At 43.3% G+C, this 11,019-nt stretch overlaps 1 long non-coding RNA gene across 1 annotated transcript in view; it reads left to right on the top strand.

Moving 5' to 3' along the window:
• Positions 1 to 1,357: 1,357 nt before the first annotated feature.
• Gm33491 overlaps positions 1,358 to 11,019 on the top strand; it is a 37,466-nt gene continuing 27,804 nt past the window's right edge. Inside the window, exons 1-2 of the long non-coding RNA XR_377080.3 lie at positions 1,358 to 1,724; positions 7,684 to 7,908. This is a non-coding gene — a long non-coding RNA (predicted gene, 33491). The remainder of the gene's footprint in view (positions 1,725 to 7,683; positions 7,909 to 11,019) is intronic.

Raw genomic sequence — 11,019 nt, 5'->3', positions numbered from 1 at the left:
CTGGAACATTACAACAAAATACACAAAATAACCCCTTTTAACTAAACCCGACTTGCTTGGGGAAGTTGGCAGAACAGTATTTTTCCAGATCCACCTGGCAAAGAGTGGAACAGACGTAAACTCATACAGTACCTCAGCTCTGGATGCTCACCCTGGACATGGCCCATCATTTTCTCAAGCCAGCATGCCTTCTAATGCCAAATACAATTTCTCCATAGATCTTCAGTCTAGTCACAGAGTATCACACATACTAACGCTTTAGAGGAGAGAGAAAAAAGTTCTGTTAGCCCAGATAAAACATTAAGCTAAACCCTAAAGAAAGCAAGGACAGTAAACTGTGTGTGGTGCTGTCCAGTTATTAAGAAGTAATGGCCACGGGGCACTCTGCTGTACAGAATGACAAATGTCCCATGGAGGACCAAGGCTGGCTTGGAGAGACAGGGATAGACCACTAGGAAGGGTTAGATGCAGAAGGAACTATAGGGTATAAAAAGCAAGGTGACAGGGGTTTACAGTTGCAAAACAAAGGCCAATTGAGCTTTAGTGCATAGCCATATAGTGTCCAGTGTAGAGTGCACAGGTACAAGGAGTCTCCCCCAAATAGGAACTATATCAAGGGGTAGGGGACAGTGTCCGCAGCTTACTTGGAGGAGAGATGTGACTCAAGACAAATCAGTCAGGGCAGGAACTCAAAGCAGGGGCTGAAGCTGAGGCCACGGAGGAGCACTGCTTACTGGCTTATTCTGTGTGGCTTGATAAGCCACATTCTCATCCCACTCAGGACCACCAGCCCAGGGGTGGCACCACCCACAGTGAGCCAAGCCCTTTTATGTCAGTCATAGACCAAGAGAAATCCTAGGCGACACAAACTCTAGTTTGTGTCAAATTGAGAAAAGAACTAACCAGCACAAGGTCCCGGCAAGGGCCCTAGATAAAGTGATTAAGGAGCCAACCGTGTGAAATTGGCTCACGCGAGTCTCAACAAAACTCTCTCGTGTTTCAAAATAGCATTAAATTGTCATACCCCAGTTGTTCCCATGATTGCATAAAATACTTCAGCGATGTTTGCCCAAGCTAGTAAAATAAACGTCTTATGTAAAATGTTCCGATTAATAAAAGATGAGCATTATTAATTCAGCTGTCCGCACTCATCTAAATCCTAGTGAATTTACTTCTTTTATTCACACGGAGATTTTTTCGTTATTTTTTTGAAGTTTGGGTTTTTCAATGTAATTATGGCCTAGCGCACCCACAGACAGGTTCTGAAGAGTAATGCTGGTCACGTATATTATTTCCCCCAGTTATGATTCTCAGAAACATTTCATTAAAATGAGTTTTGCACCAGGGTTCACCCAGTGAATCGGGTCTCTGACTGGTCTCTGACAGCAGAACAACGTGCTGTCTGCTCCTCGCATAATTTTAAAAAATCCTCTTTCCGTATTATCAGTCAAGCAGTCTGGCAAAGTTCTTTGTTTTCTCAGACCTGGGACCTAGGCATTCAGATTGCTATGAATGTGAGTGAGCCAACTCTGGACAGTGGCACGTGCAAATCTTTTCTAACTCTTCTATTTTTCTGGCTTGTGTGGGGAGAAAAGATAAACGAAGACCTCGGCAGAAATTTCACGAGTGACTCTGAAGTCCCTGGCTACAGACAACGTCCACACCCACCCACCTGAACCTGGGACAAGCAGCAAGGAAGCACTCGCTATGGAGGATGGGTTCAGGTATGAAACAAGTGATTTATAATGAGATTCTGGTGGAGGCAATGAGTTGATCCGTGGCACCTTCAGATTTATAGTGTCTACATTTAAATGGAGCGAGGGACCTTCTTAGCACCATCTTCAATTTTCCTTTTTCAAGAGCCATTCGCAATTTATTCCATTGGAGGACTCTGATTTTTATAGCCCCCCTTTGTGTATGGTGAGTGCACCGTTATGTGTGTGACTGCAGGCAGGTAGGTGCCACCAACACATATGAAAGTCATAGGTCAACCTGGATTGTCAGTCTTGGTCTCCCACTTTGTAGATAGGGGCTCTTTGCCATTTTACTCTTGTTTGCAGCAGGCCAGTTGGCCTGGTGGCTTCTGGGAGCTTCTCCAGTCTCCCCACAGGGGCACTGGGCTTATAGACATTCATACCATGTGCTGAGCCTTTATACACTGCATTGCTTTTCTGTGACTGTGATAAAACACCATGGTCAAGGCAGCTTACAGAAGGGAGAGTTTATTTGAGTGTCCTATATGAGGAGAGTCAGTCTGAGAAGCATTATAAAGTCGTGTGTGTGTGTGTGTGTGTGTGTGTGTGTGTGTATGTGTGTGTGTCCTCAAATTTTTCCTCAAGTCCTCCTCTAGTGATACCCCAATTCTTGAATAGCCCACAACCTCTCCAAACAGCACTGCCAATATAAGGACCCAGTGTTTGTTTAAATACCTGAGACTAGGGCGACCTTTCTTACTCAAGCCACATTGGGGATTTGAACTCAGGTCTTTGCTTTTATATGGCAAGTGTATTAACTGCAGAGCTGATCACATCGTGAAATGGCTATCCTAGGATTGCAGAAGACTCGTACATGGTGACAGTGGCAGAGAGTGGGTGTTGGACTGGAAGCATCACAGTCAAGCATCTGGTTCTGTAGAGTCACTGAACATCCTGAACCCCCAACTTACCCTTCTGTAAAACCATGACGATGTCTTCAGATCCCCTCTACAGAACAAAGTGTGAACCCATAGGCTGTCATTTAATGTTCAGGATGCTGGAGGATCATTAAGTCAGTTTGCTAGGTAGTATGATTGGTACAATAAGCAATTGAACATATTTCTCTATAATAGATGTCTTTTTTTTTCTCTCTTTTACTTATTCCTTGGAAATTTCCTATTTGTGTACTGGCTTCCTTTCAGATTCACAATCTCTAATTATAATTGTTATACATGCTGTTGCACATACGTACATTGACACACACACTAACACACTAGTGAGTCCATTCAGGGTTGCTCATTTGTATGTCTGTAAAGTTGATGGGGACCTTAGTGGAGAATCAACTACTGCCCCTTTGTTATATAAATATAACTACTAACTGCATTATAAATAATTGCCCATATAATCAGGGATAACTGTAGCTCTCACTTCTTACCAAAGAATCTTTTATTAATAAAAAATTTAAATGATTCATTTTGGGACTTTTAGAAGTTTCTTTCTGTAGACCATTACAGAAAGCCACAGCTGGTCAAAATGCAGAGAAAGAACTGACTATAAGGTGCCCAACCCCAAGTGATACCATTCACAATATAAACCCCACACCTAAGACTCTGGGAACATCACAGAAAAAGGGGGTGGGGTAAAGGCTGTAAGAACCAGAGAACCAGGACATCTGCTGCGTTATTGTGCCTTCCATAAATGACAGGGGAACTGTACCCATGAAATTTCAACAGTATGGCTGCTTAAACAGGACCTGCTCATTGATATGTTGTCAATTGACATGGCAACACGGGTGAGGGAAATCTCACAAGGACCCACCTTTAACCATTAGATGAACTCCAGGAAACATATGGCTGCTGAGACACAGAGAATCCGTCTTCTTCAAGGATGAGCCCCCCAGATAGGTTATAGCAGATGTCTCGAAAAGGTACACACTGATCGTTTGGGGTCTCCAAGTTGTAAGGCTGTGGTTCTTAGCCATTTCAACAAACCTCTTGCTATAAAAAAACCTCTTAGCTTCTCTCCACAAATTATTCAGATTAATGTCAATTTCATTATGGAAATATATACAGGAGGTCAAGATTCAACTCAAATTTCATGGTAGCTGTTGCATAAATAATCGCTAACCATTCCTTATCTCAGTGAGAAGGTACAAAGTGTCCCTTTGAAGCACGTGGTTCAGTGGGTCCACGGGTCCCTCAGTAAACTGCTAAATGTGCCTCCCAGCTGTTGGCTTCAGATATAATTTCTAGATGACAACTAATTAAAGCAGAGGGCAAGGATTATAGTCTTTATGGTTTCCAAAATTCCCTGAAAGTATCCCAGAATAAAATTTTAGATTTGTCTTTCCCCCAAGTCTCACAGTACTCAGTACTGACTCCTTGTTGATCAAATGCCTATGTGTTCATATAGAAGGGTTTAAAGATAGAGATTTTAGTGTTATGGATGATGGAACCCTGGTGATTCGTTAATATCTTCAGTCCTCAGCTTACTTCTCTGTAAAATCATATTGCTATCTCCTTCTGAAGTGGCTGAGGAGATTAACTGTGGACATAAATGATAATTGAGTTGTGTAGGGTAGTTTTGTTTTTCTTTATAGTTCCAAGAGAGTGCTCAACTGAATTCAGCCATCAGTGTCTTGGGTTGACAGGAAAGGATAGCGTCAGCAAAAGCATGGAAACACAGGTCAAGGATGGTTTTTAAAGAAGGTTCCTTACACAGGTCATGAGCACAGTTTATGGGAAGTACAATGGGGCACATACATTTTCCACCTGAAACATATATTGAGGATTCTGAAGAAACATGCAGCTGATTTGCACAAAGATGAATATGCATGGGGCAGGGGGTAGGCAAGTTAACTTTCCTTCACACTTTCAACATTCTGCGAAGCTTTCCATCTTTGTATATTTACTTTATTGTTTTATTATTTATTATTTATTTTTAATTTTGCATATCTTTATTATTGCATATTTAGTTTATCATTTATGTTCATGTATGTGCACACATGCAAGCATGCCATGACACATGTTTGAAGGTCAGTGGACGACTATGGTAGTTGGTTCTCAAACTTCACGAGTATCTTTGCCTGCTGAGCCATCTCCTCCAAAGTCATTAGGAAGTCTTTAACTGGTTAGGCTGGCCTTGTCGTACCCTTTATGGATGTATGAAGATCTAAGACACCTGTGGGGAGTCAGACATCAGAAGTATGGTGTGGACTATGAAGGCATGTGGTAGGAAGCATTATGGCTTACCAAAGATACACAGATGTGTCATGGCTTGAGTGTCAAATATGTCACAGGCTTATGTGAGTAGACATTTTGTCACAAGCTGGTAGCAGGGTGTTGAGAGGTGGTAGAACCTTTGAGAGGAAGATCAAGCTACAGAAGTGTTATGTGATTATGGGAGGAATTCCTGCCTCACCATCTCTGCATCCCAGTCAACTAGATGTGGGCAAGCAACTGCCACCATCAGTCACACACCTGTGTGCCTCTCTCACGGTGATGGACTGCATCCCTCCAATCTGTGAGGCTATCCTCCCTACATATCTGTTTCTGTTGCACATTTGGCCACAGAGACACAAACCTGGCTGATACAACCTCGCAATCTCCAAAGACTGTGAATGCTTTGCCTTAGCCGGCCAAAGGGACCTTTCGGGTATCCTTAAGGATGCTGAGGTGAGAGTATTATCTTGTTGCTTCAGATGAGGGCAGCTCAATCCTGTGTTTGGAATTGGGCAAGCATCTTACTTGGGGTTCAGATGAGCTGTGGTTACAGATGCATGGTTGGGGGAAGGTTTCCTGTGCTGGAGAGTTTTAACTGTCAGCTAGACATAGCCTGGAAACATGTGAGAAGGGAGGGTTAGGAAGGGACCACCTACATCAAGTTGCTGCTGAAAATGCCGATGCTTTGCAAAGAGGGAAATGGAGGCTCAAAGAGGACAAAGATCAACTCAACAGTCCCACTGTTAGATATTGGCACTGTCTCTACAGCCATTTTGTCATTGTTTTTAATTCCCTAAAGGTTTTTAGCACAGAAAGACCAGCTGGCTCTAGGAACCTGGGTGTGTTAAATATAACGTCACCTAACAAATAAACAGGTTACTCTTGACTCTTTCATCACTGGGGTAAAAATATGTGCCCACAGCTTCAAAGACATCTGCTTTCTTTTCAAGACAAGGACTTACTACCTATTCTGGCTGGCCTTGAGCTTGAAATCCACCTGCTTCAGTCTCCTGAATGCTGGGATAGCAGATGAGCCTCATTGCTCTTGCCTTAAACACCACAGCATGTGCCAAGGATTCTAAGACATGGTAGATATATGGAAAGGCTCACCCTAAATGCCCAGAGAAACACATTTCAGTCTAGACACACTACTATAAGCAAGGATTTACTCTTTTATTTCAGTAGCTTGTATTGATCCCAATAATAATTATCCTCACCATTAAATAGCTGAATATTACTCCCTATTAATTCAGGAATCTCACCTTCATGAGTTCCACAATCAACTTCAGGACAAAGGTTGGGATCTGTCCCAGCCCCCTCCACAGGGACCCCCAAGCTCCCCTACCAGGCTCCCTTCTTTTATTCCAGTGATCAGTGTCTTCTCTGACCTTGAGGACAGAAAAATGTTTCTCTCATTCCAGACTTTAAAAATCATATTCCCTTAGTCACTCAGAATGAATACATTTAAAACCCAATAGACTTTTCTTTGATGGAACAGATTTTTCTCTGAAGCCATGTACACTAGATGGGGTAACCAAACTCCCGGGAAAGGATGAGAAAGGAAAAGAAATGTTCAAGGAAAAAAGTCTCAGTCAGTGTCTCGAATCACAGCATCCTACAGGTTCATCTTCAATGTCAGTCTCTCATCTGGATCACAAGTACAAGTGGCAGGAACAGAGGGAGGGGCCTTCCCACAGGCTCATCCCATAATACTCAGGAGGAACACGCAGGGAATTTGCAACACGTCCCCAAACTTCTCTGACATGTTCACTCCCTTTGTTTTGATAAAATGAAACAGATGAAGAATGCTGTTGTTAATTTTTTTCTTTGAATTTTGTCTCTGGCACATATACACAGTACTGGGTCTCATATAAACAACGGTGTATACACACAATTATATACATATACGTGATTGTTTACACGTAACACATATACATATATTCTGCATAGGAGAGAAAAAACAGCAAATTTGGTGCCTATTATTATTTTACCAGTTACCCAGTCAACCCTGTCTTTTCTGACTAATGAATTAATACTCTTCTAGCATCCTTACAAAATTCAGTGGACAATATTTTTTTGTAATCAGATCTCCTTGTTAGTCACCCTCTGTGACCTTAATGCCTATGCAAAGGAGATTCATAAGGCCCCAAAAGAGTATCTCTCCAAGGCTCTGTTCACTCTCTCACCTGGCCTTAGAAACCTCAGCTCTAGGGATGGGTGATAGCGTTTGGTAGGCAAAGCATGAAAACCTGAATTTGATCTCAAAGAAAGCCCAGCATGGTGATGTAAACACATTGGTGGGGTTGTAGGAATCAGGAGGGACCCTGGAGATCTCTGCCACCCAGCTTAGCCCAAGGTGTAAGCTCCAGGCCAATAGAAGACCCTGCCTTAAAACACAAGGCTGACTGCACTTGAGGGATGACAGCTGGGGTTAAATGATGTCACAGCAACTCAGGATTGAAAGCCCCCCATCACAGGGATAGTGTGGAAGTCACACCGCAGAGCAGGATCTCTCACATGCAGAGCTGGACCCACCCTGTCTAATGACTTTTCAAATGACATTTACTGCTTTCCTAAATAAAAATATCAAAGTGGGAGAAAAGCATTTTCTTCCTAAGACCCTGTAAAAGCTTTTAGCACGATCAAATTAGCCGCTAAAATGCAGGCCTTTGAAATATTAAAGGTAATTCTTTTTTGTAGAATTAAAAATAATTAAATTTGTATGATAACCATTTTAACTCTGCTCTGGCATTTTTTTTCCCTTTCAGTGTGCCAATATCTTTTGGAGAGGAATGTCAATCAAGTATGGGAGTAAAAGGAAAACTGCTTCCACTCCAAAGACTACTTCTTCTATCCTAGAAGGTTGAAGATGGCTCTCTCCACTGATAATACCTCCCCAGCTTTCCCAGTGCATGGATGATGACATCTGTATGGGCCCATGTCCCGTTCATGGCATGTGACCTCTGACCTCATTATCCATGTTAGTCTGACAGGTGAGACACCGAAGCCCATGAAGTAACCATGACTCTTTCACAGTTTAAGATCAAAGGAGGCTAAGACACTCACTGACTTCTAAGTTTACAGTCCTTCCACCACACTTATGAACAATCTACTAATACAGAGGTTCTTAACATTCCTAGTGCTGCATCCCTTTAATGCAGTTCCTCATGTGTGTGTGTGTGTGTGTGTGTGTGTGTGTGTGGTGACCTCCCAACCATAAAATTATTTTTGTGGCTACTTCATAACTGTAATTTTGTAACTTTTATGAACCATAGTGTAAATATCTGATATTCAGAATAACTGATATGAGACCTCTGTGAAAGGATCATCCAGCTAGCTCCCCAAGAGGTTGTGACCCACAGGTTGTGTGTGAATCACTGTATTGATGAGTTTTGAGGTCCCTGGGACACAGGCTCTGCCACCTCAGGCCGTGTGGACTTCAGCATGTGACACTGTTCCTTCTTGAACGTGACAGGCAGACACACTGGAATTCAAGGGCACGGGATCTGTCTCTGTGGGATGGAAACTTCAGGGATAATTGGCTAGAAAGCCAAGAAAAATGAATGCCGAAGCCAGGCGGATGTTTGAGACTCCCTTCAAATGTCATAAAAACCCACTGACTGCTGACAGTGGTTCTTTGAGGCTTTGATCCACAGATGTATTTTGCTAAAAAGACCCCAGCTGCCCATTTGACTCAGGCCCTTTATAATGAAAATGTTTTATTTCTCTTCTCTGTTTCTGCTCCCGTTGAACTGAATTGGCAGAAAATGGTACCACGTAGTGTGGGATGCTCGCTCAGCCGACTTTATTTCTGCATCTAGGAAACAGGATCAATGTGCTGGAGTTAAGCTTGGTGCTTGTTATTCACTAAATCCACTTCCCAGAGCGCTCTGCTTAAGAGTGCGGGGACAATATGTGAGGTATGATAGTGGAATATTGGGGTTTCTTTGAGAATAAAGCCTTCCTTGGGGATCTAGGTAGGTTTGCAGAAACTCCACAGTCAATGAAGCTGCCCCTAGACAGTGGCTTTTAGGTTCTCAAATTGGAAGAGTAAAATTCAGAGCTTGGAAGAGGTGAATTTTAGAGGGGAGTTTATTATAGATTCATAGGTAGCATTGTGTGGGTGAGAGAGAGAGAGTGAGAGAGAGAGCAAGAGAGAGCGAGAGAGAGCAAGAGAGACAGAGAGTGAGAGAGAGAGAGAGAGAGGGGGGGGGGAGAGGAATAGAGTTGGGGAGAGGGAGGAGGAAGAAAGAAAGGGTGGGAAATAGAATAGAGGAAGGAAGAAAGAGAGATAGAGGGGAAAGGAGGGGGAGAAGGAGAGAGAGGGGGAAGGAGGGAGGGAGAGAGGGAAAGGAGGGAGAGAGAAACAGATATACACAGGAACAGATACAGAGATAAAGGCAGAGACAGAAAGAGATAGACAGACAGACAGACAGACATACACACACACACACACACACAGAGAGAGAGAGAGAGAGAGAGAGAGAGAGAGAGAGAGAGAGAGAGAGAGAGAGAGAGAGAGAGATCCTGTGTAACAGGAAAGGTCTCAGGATATAGGACTTTTAAGAAGGATTTAAGGCAGAAAATTGGGTTTGAAACCTAGTGAGGGTGTAGAGTCCAATTGGCCCAACCAGGTGTCCAGGTGCCTTCGGTCACTTTCTATCACATGTAGCCTTTAGGCAAGGATGCTCATTTAGGATAGCAGGAGGAACCAGAAGTGGCCTCCAGCAAGGATACTCAGAATGGCTGTTTTAGGGTTCCCACCCCACAGTTTCTATCTCTTGCTCTGTTCATTATTAACATGCAGCTAGGCTGCAGCCATCTAGAGAGGATTCTAGGATCCCATTTGCATGGTTGACTCTTTTTTAGAAGGACAAGAGCTGTGCCAATATTCCAACATGCCCCTGCCTCCAGCCATAAGAGATGTGTGAAGGAGGGTTACAGCCACATCTTGATAGTGGTTATTTTCTTTTGCAGACATAAGTCTTGTTTAAAACCCCACAGGTCTGCAGTGTCAGTGGAGGAAGAAAAGACATCTATCATCGTAGACTGACAATTTCCCCAGGGGGTGGGGCTGCCCTGTCCACGATGCCTTATGGTCAATTATCCAAGATCATTCTCCCATGTCTCCAGTCTCAGACGTGGCTTCATGTCTTAAGTAGCAAATGATGGTCCCTCTGGCCTTGAGGTTAGAGAACTGTAAAAAAACAGATTCAGAACCAACAATTGCTGGCCCCTCAGGTGGGACTCGGTGTAAGAGTAAGTCATTTGGAACAATTCAATCCACGAAACTCAAACCCCCAGCCACATCCCCCAAAGTGGAGGATTTATTCTACTCTCTGAAGACTTGGCTCATGTCCATTGCCATGCAAAACACAAAGAAAAAACAAATTCTTCCCCAACATGTAAAGATAGAGAGATTAGTTATGTGCAACAAAGTCCTGGTGCCTTTCTTCAGATCAGTTTTTGATGACAGTATTTTCATGAAACTGACACAAACTATAGCCAATTTAATGATTTAAGACAAGGGGAGCCTAGTCTGCCATAGTCTGAGAGGACAGAAGCCTGCAGTCTAAGGAGTCTGCAGGCTCAAACCTCCCTGCTTCTCTACAGTCTGGCTTTCGAGTGTCCTTGGCAACATCTGTGAACACAACAGTCAGTTCTGTCTTTGCATGAATACCTCCCTCTTTCTCCTCCTTCCCATCCCTCCTCTTTGTTTCAACCTTCTGTCTTAGGTCTAAACCTAAATGGAGGATGACCCACTTTAAGGACCTCAACTTGACCACACCCATGAACCTCCTACTTTCACATTTCCTTCACTGGTGCTAGAGGTCATTAAGTCAAGGGTTGACATCTCTTCTAGGGGACACCATTCACTCCACTGCAATGGAGGGTGGGGTCTCCGAAAGGTTCTCAGGACATGGGAGATGAGGATCAAAAGCTCAAGGTTCTCTTTGACCACATAGCAAGTTCAAGGCCAGCCTCGATGAGGGTTTGCTCATTGGTTTGTTTTAAAGCTCTGCAAAAGAGCAGAGTGGACAGATCTCAGACTGAGCACAACTTCTCTATAGAAAGTGAGTTCTGTAAAGTTAAAGTGAAAGTCT

This window comes from Mus musculus, chromosome 5, assembly GCF_000001635.26.
Source record: "Mus musculus strain C57BL/6J chromosome 5, GRCm38.p6 C57BL/6J".
Taxonomy (NCBI): domain Eukaryota; kingdom Metazoa; phylum Chordata; class Mammalia; order Rodentia; family Muridae; genus Mus; species Mus musculus.
Note: the sequence above shows the minus strand (reverse complement) of the source record. Positions and strands in the feature narration are given on the sequence as shown.